Consider the following 9,289-nt stretch of genomic DNA (forward strand, 5'->3'; position numbering starts at 1 on the left):
TGCCGACAATGGGAAATCTCACTGGCCAGCGGCAGGAATGGAGAATCCCGCTGCCAGTGACGGGGCACCGCAGAGAAAGACACGGCTGGGGGGTCGGGCAGAGAATTCACCCCATAGAGTTAATGGACAGTGAAGTGCTGTAAAAACACACAAAGCTAATCCCATCTTCGAGATAACCTTCACCTGTCAATTGAGAGGCTTGTAAATGCCAATGGGATGTGAAACTCAATGTAAACAGTCAAGCACAAAGTTAGGAAGACCAGGTGCTCTGCCTGACAAAAATGTATTTTGACTGGATATTTTTCAGCCTCTGAGGCCTGAACAGCATGCTTGTTTTCCACCATAGAAGCAGCTGACACAACTCAAACATTAAAGTGCAAAGGTTCCTCAATGAGCATCTTCTCGCAGCCTGTTGAAATCCCTGGATAGACATGATGACCATGCCAGGAGGCTTTAGAAGCTTCTGTAGCCCCTGGGTAGTCAAGGACATGGCAGGACAGTGCCAAGGCCTGCCCCCTGGCAGTTGGCACTGAGAAGAAGCAGAACCTGAAAAGGGGAGAGGCATGAAGATCGGGCATTTGGCAACCCCATAACGGGGTTTCTCTCATCTGAAAGGGGGGGGGGGGGGGTGGTGGGTGCTGGTACCGGTGATTGTGGGAGGCTGATACCAGTGAGAAGGGGAGGGGTCTGAAGGGAGACACATTTGGATGGTCCCAATATCTGAGTGCCAACGATCTTTGGCGGGTTGCGGGGAGAGGAGACAGAGAGCTGATGCTAGTGAGGGTAATGGTGAGGGAGGGCACTGAAGCCCTGATGCTGGCCATGTTAGGGAGGCATTTACCCACAATGTTGCGGAGCTTTCCCGGCGATGTTGGGGGAATTCTTTCCCAACGGTGTTAGGTGGGGGGGTCTTACCCAACGATGTTGGGGAGATCTTTGCTGACAATCTTGGGGGTGTGCTGCAGTGGGTTTATTTTGAGATTAGGGAGCCCCAATCTCTGAGGATGTGGCCCTGCTGGCGCCTACGGGTTCCACATTTTGTGTGCGAATCACCCTGGCTCCAAATAAATGATAAAGTGTCGGTAGATCGTGATGGGAATCGCACAGGAACAGCTGGAGCGATTCACACCAATTTTCCAACACAAAAGGACACTTGGTGATCTTCCCAAAAGGGAACAATATCCCCGAGCGAGCCCGTTTAGCCATGTGTTTCCCAGCATTCGCAGAGCAGAGAAACACATGGCTATTCAACGTGATTTGTGTTGAATAAGGGGCCTGAATGGGGAATACGCGGCCAAGGCCGCGCACAACCCCATTTTTTACAATAGAGAGCTCTGCTAGCCGGAACTCCCCATTACGGCGAGAGATCGAAATTCTATTTAAATGGCGACCCGCTCTCCAAGGCCCCCAAAAGAATTTCTGATCTCTCCCCGCTGCCTGAACACAATATGGGAGGTCCCCCAAACACAATATAGGAGGGCCCCCTGCCCACCACACAACCCACACACCAAGAAACCCCAGCCCAATCGCACAGGCACAAAAAAATGCCACCTTGGCAGTGCCACCCAGGTACCTTGGTAGTGCCAGGCTGGCACCCAGGTGAAACTGCCAGGGCAGCACTGCCAGGGTACACAGGTGGCATCAGCAGTGCCAGGGCACCACCCTGCCCAAACAACATGCAGCTTGGGGGCCTCTAATCAGATGAATCCCCTTAGAGACTCCCATGAGTGCCGTTCCATCTGGTCCCCATTTGTGGAGACTAATGCAAAACAGCATTCACCCAAGGTTCCCAAATCAAAGGGATTGGATCCCAAAGCCTCAGGTACCTCGAGAATTTGCATATTAGAGTGAGGCTTACTGTCTCTCTCTAATATGCAGATTTGCCAAAAAGTGATCTCTCCCTTGCGTTGAATCTCATGAGGCATTGCAAGCTGGGTAGATCCTGGGAGTGGGCTCTCCCAGCTTTCAATGGCCAGGATGTGCCGAGGTGATCTACTTTTCCAGCGCACCATTGCTGGAGGATCGCGCCCTTGTGGTATTATCATACATGAAGGTAATTTAAGAGTCAATGAAATGTATACAGACAGCCACAAGAGGGAGCTAATCCTCTAAGTATATAAGGGATGATGTTGAGCCTTGTGGGACAGAAAGTTGGAGAAAGTCGTAGCAGCAGGAGTGAGGAAAGAGCTAGAGAGACTGAAGATAGTGAGATAGTTGTAGGGAAGAATAGTTTATATGTTATTAATCAACTGTTTGTTTCTTAGGGGTAAGTGTCAAACCCAGTTCAGTTAAGTACTGTTCATAAAATAGTTTTGTTTGTCAACAAGACTCGTTGTTCTTTGGATCAACACTAGGATCAAACCTTGAGGATAAAGTAAAACAGTGAACAACAACAGCATGTAATCATTTTTTGAGAGAATTCCACCCCATTTCTCTGCCTTTCCCTGATACCCTTGGGATTAACGTTGGGGAGTGCCTCATTGCATGTTTCCATCTTAAATGGTAATTTAAAAAAATACATGAACTCTTTTATAAACGTAGGTTTTAATTGACATCAATGTCAGAGCTTGAAGCAAATTCATCAGGGATAGAAGCAGAGATGTAAGATAGCAGCCGTAATAATGCTGCCCACAATTTCAGGGGTAGATTTTTAAAACAAAACTATTCCAACTGGTTGCCAAATTAAATTGCAACACTGCGGAGTACAGTTTAGCATCAGTAAACTCAAATGACCCCAACCGAGATCCCTCATACGCTGCGTTTGAACAATTAAACATGTCAGGCTGCCTGCAGTATTCTGCAAAAGTCCCTCAAACTCTAACACCCCCTGTGCGAAGAAGTAGCTGAGCTGCGATTGGATTTATAGCAGCCAATATTAAACTGATTGCTGTGGACATATGTTTAAAATATCTCATGGCATTTACTTCGAATGAATCATAATCCACTTGCTGCATATTAATCTCTAGATCGGATTCATCCAAAAAAATAAAATGCAGCCAAGCGTAAAATTTGGATATATTAAGATGGAAAAACCCACATTTCCCGAGCTCAGACCACATGTGTATACATGTGTGAAAAAGATAATGTTGAGCTATATCTCTCTGTCACGTGGTCACATTCACAGAACAGTGGAGCTGGCAAGTGTCAATGAGATTTCCAATGGTGCATCCATACCAGCATGCTGGATTCAATGCAAGATAGCTTGACATTCCATTGATCATGCACACTCATTGCGGCTGTGTGAATGGAACCATAAAAAACTCAGGAAACTAGCCTGAAATCAAACAAGGTAATCAGTGAAGTGGGGTAGTACAGTGTGGTCAATTTTTATTACTGCTGCAGAAGTCATACCGATGGAAATAACAGAAACCAGTCGAAGCAGTCATACTGTGAGCGCAGCTTCTGGGAAGTAAAGTGGCTTAACAAGTTCTCTCAAGTGAGAACTCCAAACCAGTATTCACTTCATGTGCCTTGAGGAAGAACATGTGTGAAAGACACATGTATCGGGTCCGGATCACAAGAGGACGCTATTGTTACATCTCTGGGTTCAGCTATCATACAAGTAAACTCATGAAGTGTGTGTATGTGTGTGTGTGTGAGCCTTCTTGCAAGTTCTGGAAGATAAAGCCTAGACGGAAAATAAATACATGTGGCTAAAGTTTAGAAAGACCAAGCGGCTTTGAGTGGACATATGGTTGTCCTTGCCTCTTGATGGGCAGTAGATTCATTTCTGCTGCCTCCCTTTATTTTTGTTGCCTCTCTACCTCACCTTTCATAGAAACATAGAAACATAGAAGATAGGAGCAGGAGGAGGCCTTTTGGTCCTTTGAGCCTGCTCCGCCATTCATCACAATCATGGCTGATCATCCAACTCAATAGCCTAATCCTGCTTCCCATTCTCCCCAAGTGCTATATCCAGCCGCCTCAAATATATTCAAAGTTTTAGCATCAACTACTTCCTATGGTAATGAATTCCTGTGACCCCTGGTTCTGGACACACCGACCTTTGGGAACATTTTCCCTGCATCTACCCTGGTTAGTCCTGTTAGAACTTTATAAGTGTCTATGAGATCCCCCCTCATTCTACTGAACTCCAGCGAGAACAATTCCAACCTAGTCAATCTCTCCTCGTATAACAGTCCTGCCATCCCTGGAATCAGCCTGGTAAACCTTTGCTGCACTCCTTCAAGAGCAAGAACATCCTTCCTCAGTGAAGGAGACCAAAACTGCACATATCCCTGTGTGGTAGTATGACTGGAGGTACTACGGTACCTGGGAGTGCAGAGAAGACTCTGCATTGGTGGAGAAGACTCGCTGCTCATTGGCCCAATGGTTTGTATTTCATTGGTCAGAGTGTAAGGTAGCTCCGCCCAGTGAGGCAGAGTATAAGAGCCCGTGTTCCCCAGCAGCCTGCCTTTTCTGTACTTGAGCTGCTGGGGAAACATCTTGTTGATTAAAGCCTTCAATTCGGACTACATCCTTGTTTTAGTAGTTATTGATTGCGCATCACCCTGCTTCTATACTCGAAACCTCTTTCAATGAAGGCCAACTTCCATCAGCCTTCTTTACCGCCTGCTGCACCTGCATGCTGACCTTCAGCGACTAGTGCACAAAGACACCCAGGTCCCACTGCACACTCCCTCTCCCAATTTACGACAATTCAGGTACTAATCTGCCTTCCTGTTTTTGCTTCCAAAATGAATAACCTCATTATACTGCATCGGCCATTGGTTTGCCCACTCGGCCAACCTGTCTAGATCTTGCTGTCGGATCCCTGCATCCTCGTCACAATTTACCCTCCAACCTAATTTGGTATCATCTGCAAACTTTGAGATGTTACATTTTGTTCCCTCATCCAAATCAGTAATATATAGTCTGAATAGCTGGCGTCCCAGCACCGATCCCTAACGTGCCCCACTGGTTACTGCCTGCCAATTTGAAAAGGATCCATTAATCCCTACTCTTTGTTTCCTCTCTGCCAATCAGTTTTCTATCCACCTCAATATATTTCCCCTTCATGACACTCCTTAAAACCTATCCCTTTGAGCAAGCTCTTGATCATTTGGCCAGAACTGTAGAATTCCTGTAGTGCAGTAGGAGGTCATTCGGTCCATCGAATCTACACAGACCCACTGAAAGAGCACCCTGTCTAGGTCCACTCACCCATCCTCTCCCCATAATTCCATCTAGCCTGCACATCTTTCGACACTAAGGAGCAATTTAGCATGACCAATCCACCTAACCTGCACGTCTTTGACTGTGGGAGGAAAACGGAGCACCCGGAGGAAATCCACGCAGACACGGGGAGAAAGTATAATCTCCTTATGTGGTTCGGTGTCGTATTTTGTTTGATAATGCTGCTGTGTGAGGAGATTCACAAGAACGATTCAGGGATAACTAATTGTATCTGTGAGGACAGATTAGAGAGGTTGGGTCTGTTTTCCATGGAGAAAAGAAGGCTGAGAGGGGTTTTGCTAGAGAAATATAAGATCCTGAGCGTTTTGGACAGGGTAAATCATGAGAAACTGCTCACAATTAAAAGTACATCAAGAACTATAATACAAGAATCGCTTATTGTCACAAGTAGGCTTTAATGAAGTTAGTGTGAAAAACCCCTAGTCGTCACATTCCGACGCCTATTCAGGGAGGCCGGTACGGGAATTGAACCCACGCTGCTGCCTTGTTCTACATTACAAGCCAGCTGTTTAGGCCACTGTGCTAAACCAGCCCCGAAATGGCACAGATTCAAATTAATAGTCAAAAGGAGTAGAAGTGACATATGGAATTTTTGAGGAGAGTCTGGAATAAACTTCCTGCGAGAATGGTGGAGGCAGCTTCGATCGAGACATTCAAGGATTGGTATCTGAAGAGAAACAATGTGCAAGGTTACAGGAGTAAGGCAGAGGAGTAAGATGACATAGAATGCTCTTTCAAACTTGCGCATGCGTGCTACGATCCTTCTCCGCGCCAGCCCCGACGCAACATGGCGGCGAGCTACACGGGCCGGCGCGGAGTAAAAGAGGCCCCCACCAGGAGAAGCCTGCCCGCCGATTGGTAGGCCCCGATCGTGGGCCAGGCCACGGTGGAGGCCCCCACCCAGGGTCGAAACCCACCTCCAACACCCCCACCAGGCCGCCCCCTGCAGGATAGACACCGAGCGCTGTATCAGAGAATTGTCAGAGAATCCGGCCCAGAGAACCCTGCCCATAATGTGTAGATGGTCTGGATTCTCCGTTCCTGAGACTAAGGGCGCGATTCTCCGCCCCCCACAACGGGTCGGAGAATAGCGGGAGGGCCGTCCCGACATTTTTCCCGACCTCCCGCTATTCTACCCCCCACCCACGGCCGCCCCACGACACGAATCGCTGCTCGCCGTTTTTTTATGGCGAGCAGCGATTCTTCCCTATCCGATGGGCCGATTTCTCAGGCCTTTACGGCCGTTTTCACGAATTTAAACACACCTGCTCTCACAGTTCGTGAAAATGGCCGCAAAGTGCCATTCGGCACAACTATGCCACCGATTGGCACGGCCGCACCACGGCAGTCCCAAGGGTGGCATGGGCCCGCAATCGGTGGGCACTGATCGCGGGCAGCGGGTCCGATTCCTGCGCACTCTTTGTCCCTCCACCGCCCCGCAAGATCAGTCCGCGGGGCGGCTGAGGGGCATGACGGACCGCGGGTTTGATGCATATGCGCGATGACGTCATCCACGCATGCGCGGTTTGGAGCCGTCCAACCCGCGCATGCGCGGCTGACATCATCGTGCGCATCAGCCGCCGTGAGTCTTGGCGGCCGGGCTTAGCCGGCGCTGCCATTCTACGTTCGCTAAGCCCGCGCTGCCATCCTTCCCGGGGCCGCGATGCTAGCCCCGATCGGGGGGGGGTGAATCGGGTCCTGGGAGGGGGCGCGGAGGCTGCCGTGAAACACGGCCGGTTTCACGGCAGCCTTTACGACTCTCCGCATTTGCGGAGAATCGCGCCCTAAGGGTGGGATTCTCCGGTATCCGGCGGGCAGGCCGCACCGGCACCAAGGAGTGGCGTGGACCACTCCGGCATCAGGCCGCCCGGAACTGCAGACTCCGCACCTTCGAGGGCTAGGCCGGCGCTGGAGTGATTGGCGCTGCTCCAAACAGAATGGCCAGCACGAGTTGGCGCATGCGCAGGAGCGCCAGCGTGTTCCCAGAACTGCTGGCGTGATTCCTGCGCATGCACAGGGTGTTTCTTCTCCTCACCGGCCATGGCGGAGTTTTACAGCAGCTGGCGTGGAGGGAAAGAGTGCCCCACGGCACAGGCCCGCCTGTAGATCGGTGGGCCCGATCGCGGGACAGGCCACCGTCCCCCAGGGCCAGATCCCCTCGCGCCCCCCCGAGGACTCTGCAGGCTGCCCGCAGAACCAGGTACAAACCTTATGTAATTTACGCCGGCGGGACAGGCCGAAAACGGGTGGCACTCGGCCCATCGCGGAGGGGAGAATCGCCGGGGAAGCCGCTGCCAATGGCCCCTGACTGGCGCGACCCGATCTCCGCCCCCGCCAACGGTGTGATCGGGTCCTTAGCTGGAGCGATTCAACCGCTCCCAAGGGGCTAGTACGAGTGGATCGTGAAAGCCGTCACGATGTTAACGGACCGATGGTCAGTTTGCCGGTTCCATGATTGACACGACACCGCGGCTGCACATAACCCATTCTTCCCCTCACACATACCAGCGTCGCAGCCAAGATGGCCGCAAGGAGAGCAGCACCGCGCTTCCGGGACGCCGAACTGGAGACCCTCCTTGAGTCCGTGGAGGAGAGGAGGCTCATACTGTACCCCGGGCCGGGACACAGGGCAGCAGGTGTCATCGTTCGCCATGCCAGGAAAGAGGTGGCAGGCGCCGTCAGCACGGCCAGGGTGGTGGCCCGGACTGCAGACCAGTGCTGGAAAAAACTGTACGACCTCAGGGTGGCCAGGGTGACTACCCAGCACCAAGCACCCTACTCCCCACATACATGACTGCCCCCCCCAGGGGGACGGTCGGACCCCACCCTGACCCATATGGCCTCACCCACTCGTGCCAGCTGCAATAGCCGTGTGCCCTGGGCACCAATGTCATCAGAGACCCAACCCCTGGGCTGCATGTGTCGGACCGCCTAACACCGTTGCTGTCTGTGTTTGCCCGCCCCCCCAGGACAAGTGTGCGCACAACCGCGGCAGAAGACCGGAGGGGAACCATCAGACCTGCGTCCCCTCATTGCGCCAGAGCAGAGGGCACTAGACGTTGTCGGTGGGCCGGAGCAGAGGGAGGCCGCTGACACGGAGGTCGGCGATGCGTCACAAAGTGAGACCCCCCTGCCTGGTTGCGGGTCCTCACGACAAATGTGTGCCCACCCAAACCCTGCACACCCCACACCCCACCCTCTCCCCACACCCCCTCACCACACCCCCCTTCATCTCACACCTCCTCATCCCCGCAACCCAGCCCTCACCACCTCACCCCAGTTTGGCTGTCTAAACATGCTGTCTTGTGTCTTACAGGACCAGCCGGGGATGGTCCCGGCCCATCCATGTCTGTCCGCCCCAGGCAGTGCCACGGCCGGTGCCCTGCAGAAATCCGAGCATTGACAGGGGGAGCAGCCGGAACACCAGCCCTCTGCCCGAGATGACCTACAGGACCACGACCTAGGGGACCACAACCCAGGAGACCATGACCCAGGACACCACGACCCAGGACACCACGACCCAGGAGATCACTGTGGTGATATGCATCACTGTAAATACACAAGGGGTTAATGTCAATACACGTAGACTAGCTAGACACTAGAGGGAGCTCCAGAGACATGACACACAGACACATAGGTCAGTAAGACAGGACACGACCAATGGGCATTCACGACACACAGAGGTGACACTACCGCAGGAGGGCATTACACTAACCCATATAAAAGGACACAGTGCACATGTTCTTCCTCTTTCCAGTGGAGACTCTCAGTGAGTACATAGGGTTGATTTGAAACAAATCACACTCACCACCTGGATTGTAGCAGACTGGTTTGTCACTCTGAGTAGCTATGGCAGGATTAACAGGAAAGTAGAATCCAAGTAGAAGAATTGTTAAAAGTTTAATAAACGCGTTAAAGCTATCTCCAAGTCTGAACCTTCCTTTGTCAGAGTGCACACAGCGCCGGCCCTAGGGTTGCTGGCACCCCGGGCAAGCTGAACTTCGGCGCCCTTCGGGGGGGGGGGGGGACCGGGGGGGGGGCGGGGGGGGGGGGCCGGGGGGGGCGGGGGGGAGGGGCGGGGTGGGGGGCGGGG

This window comes from Scyliorhinus canicula, chromosome 5, assembly GCF_902713615.1.
Source record: "Scyliorhinus canicula chromosome 5, sScyCan1.1, whole genome shotgun sequence".
In the NCBI taxonomy this organism is placed as follows: Eukaryota; Metazoa; Chordata; class Chondrichthyes; order Carcharhiniformes; family Scyliorhinidae; genus Scyliorhinus; species Scyliorhinus canicula.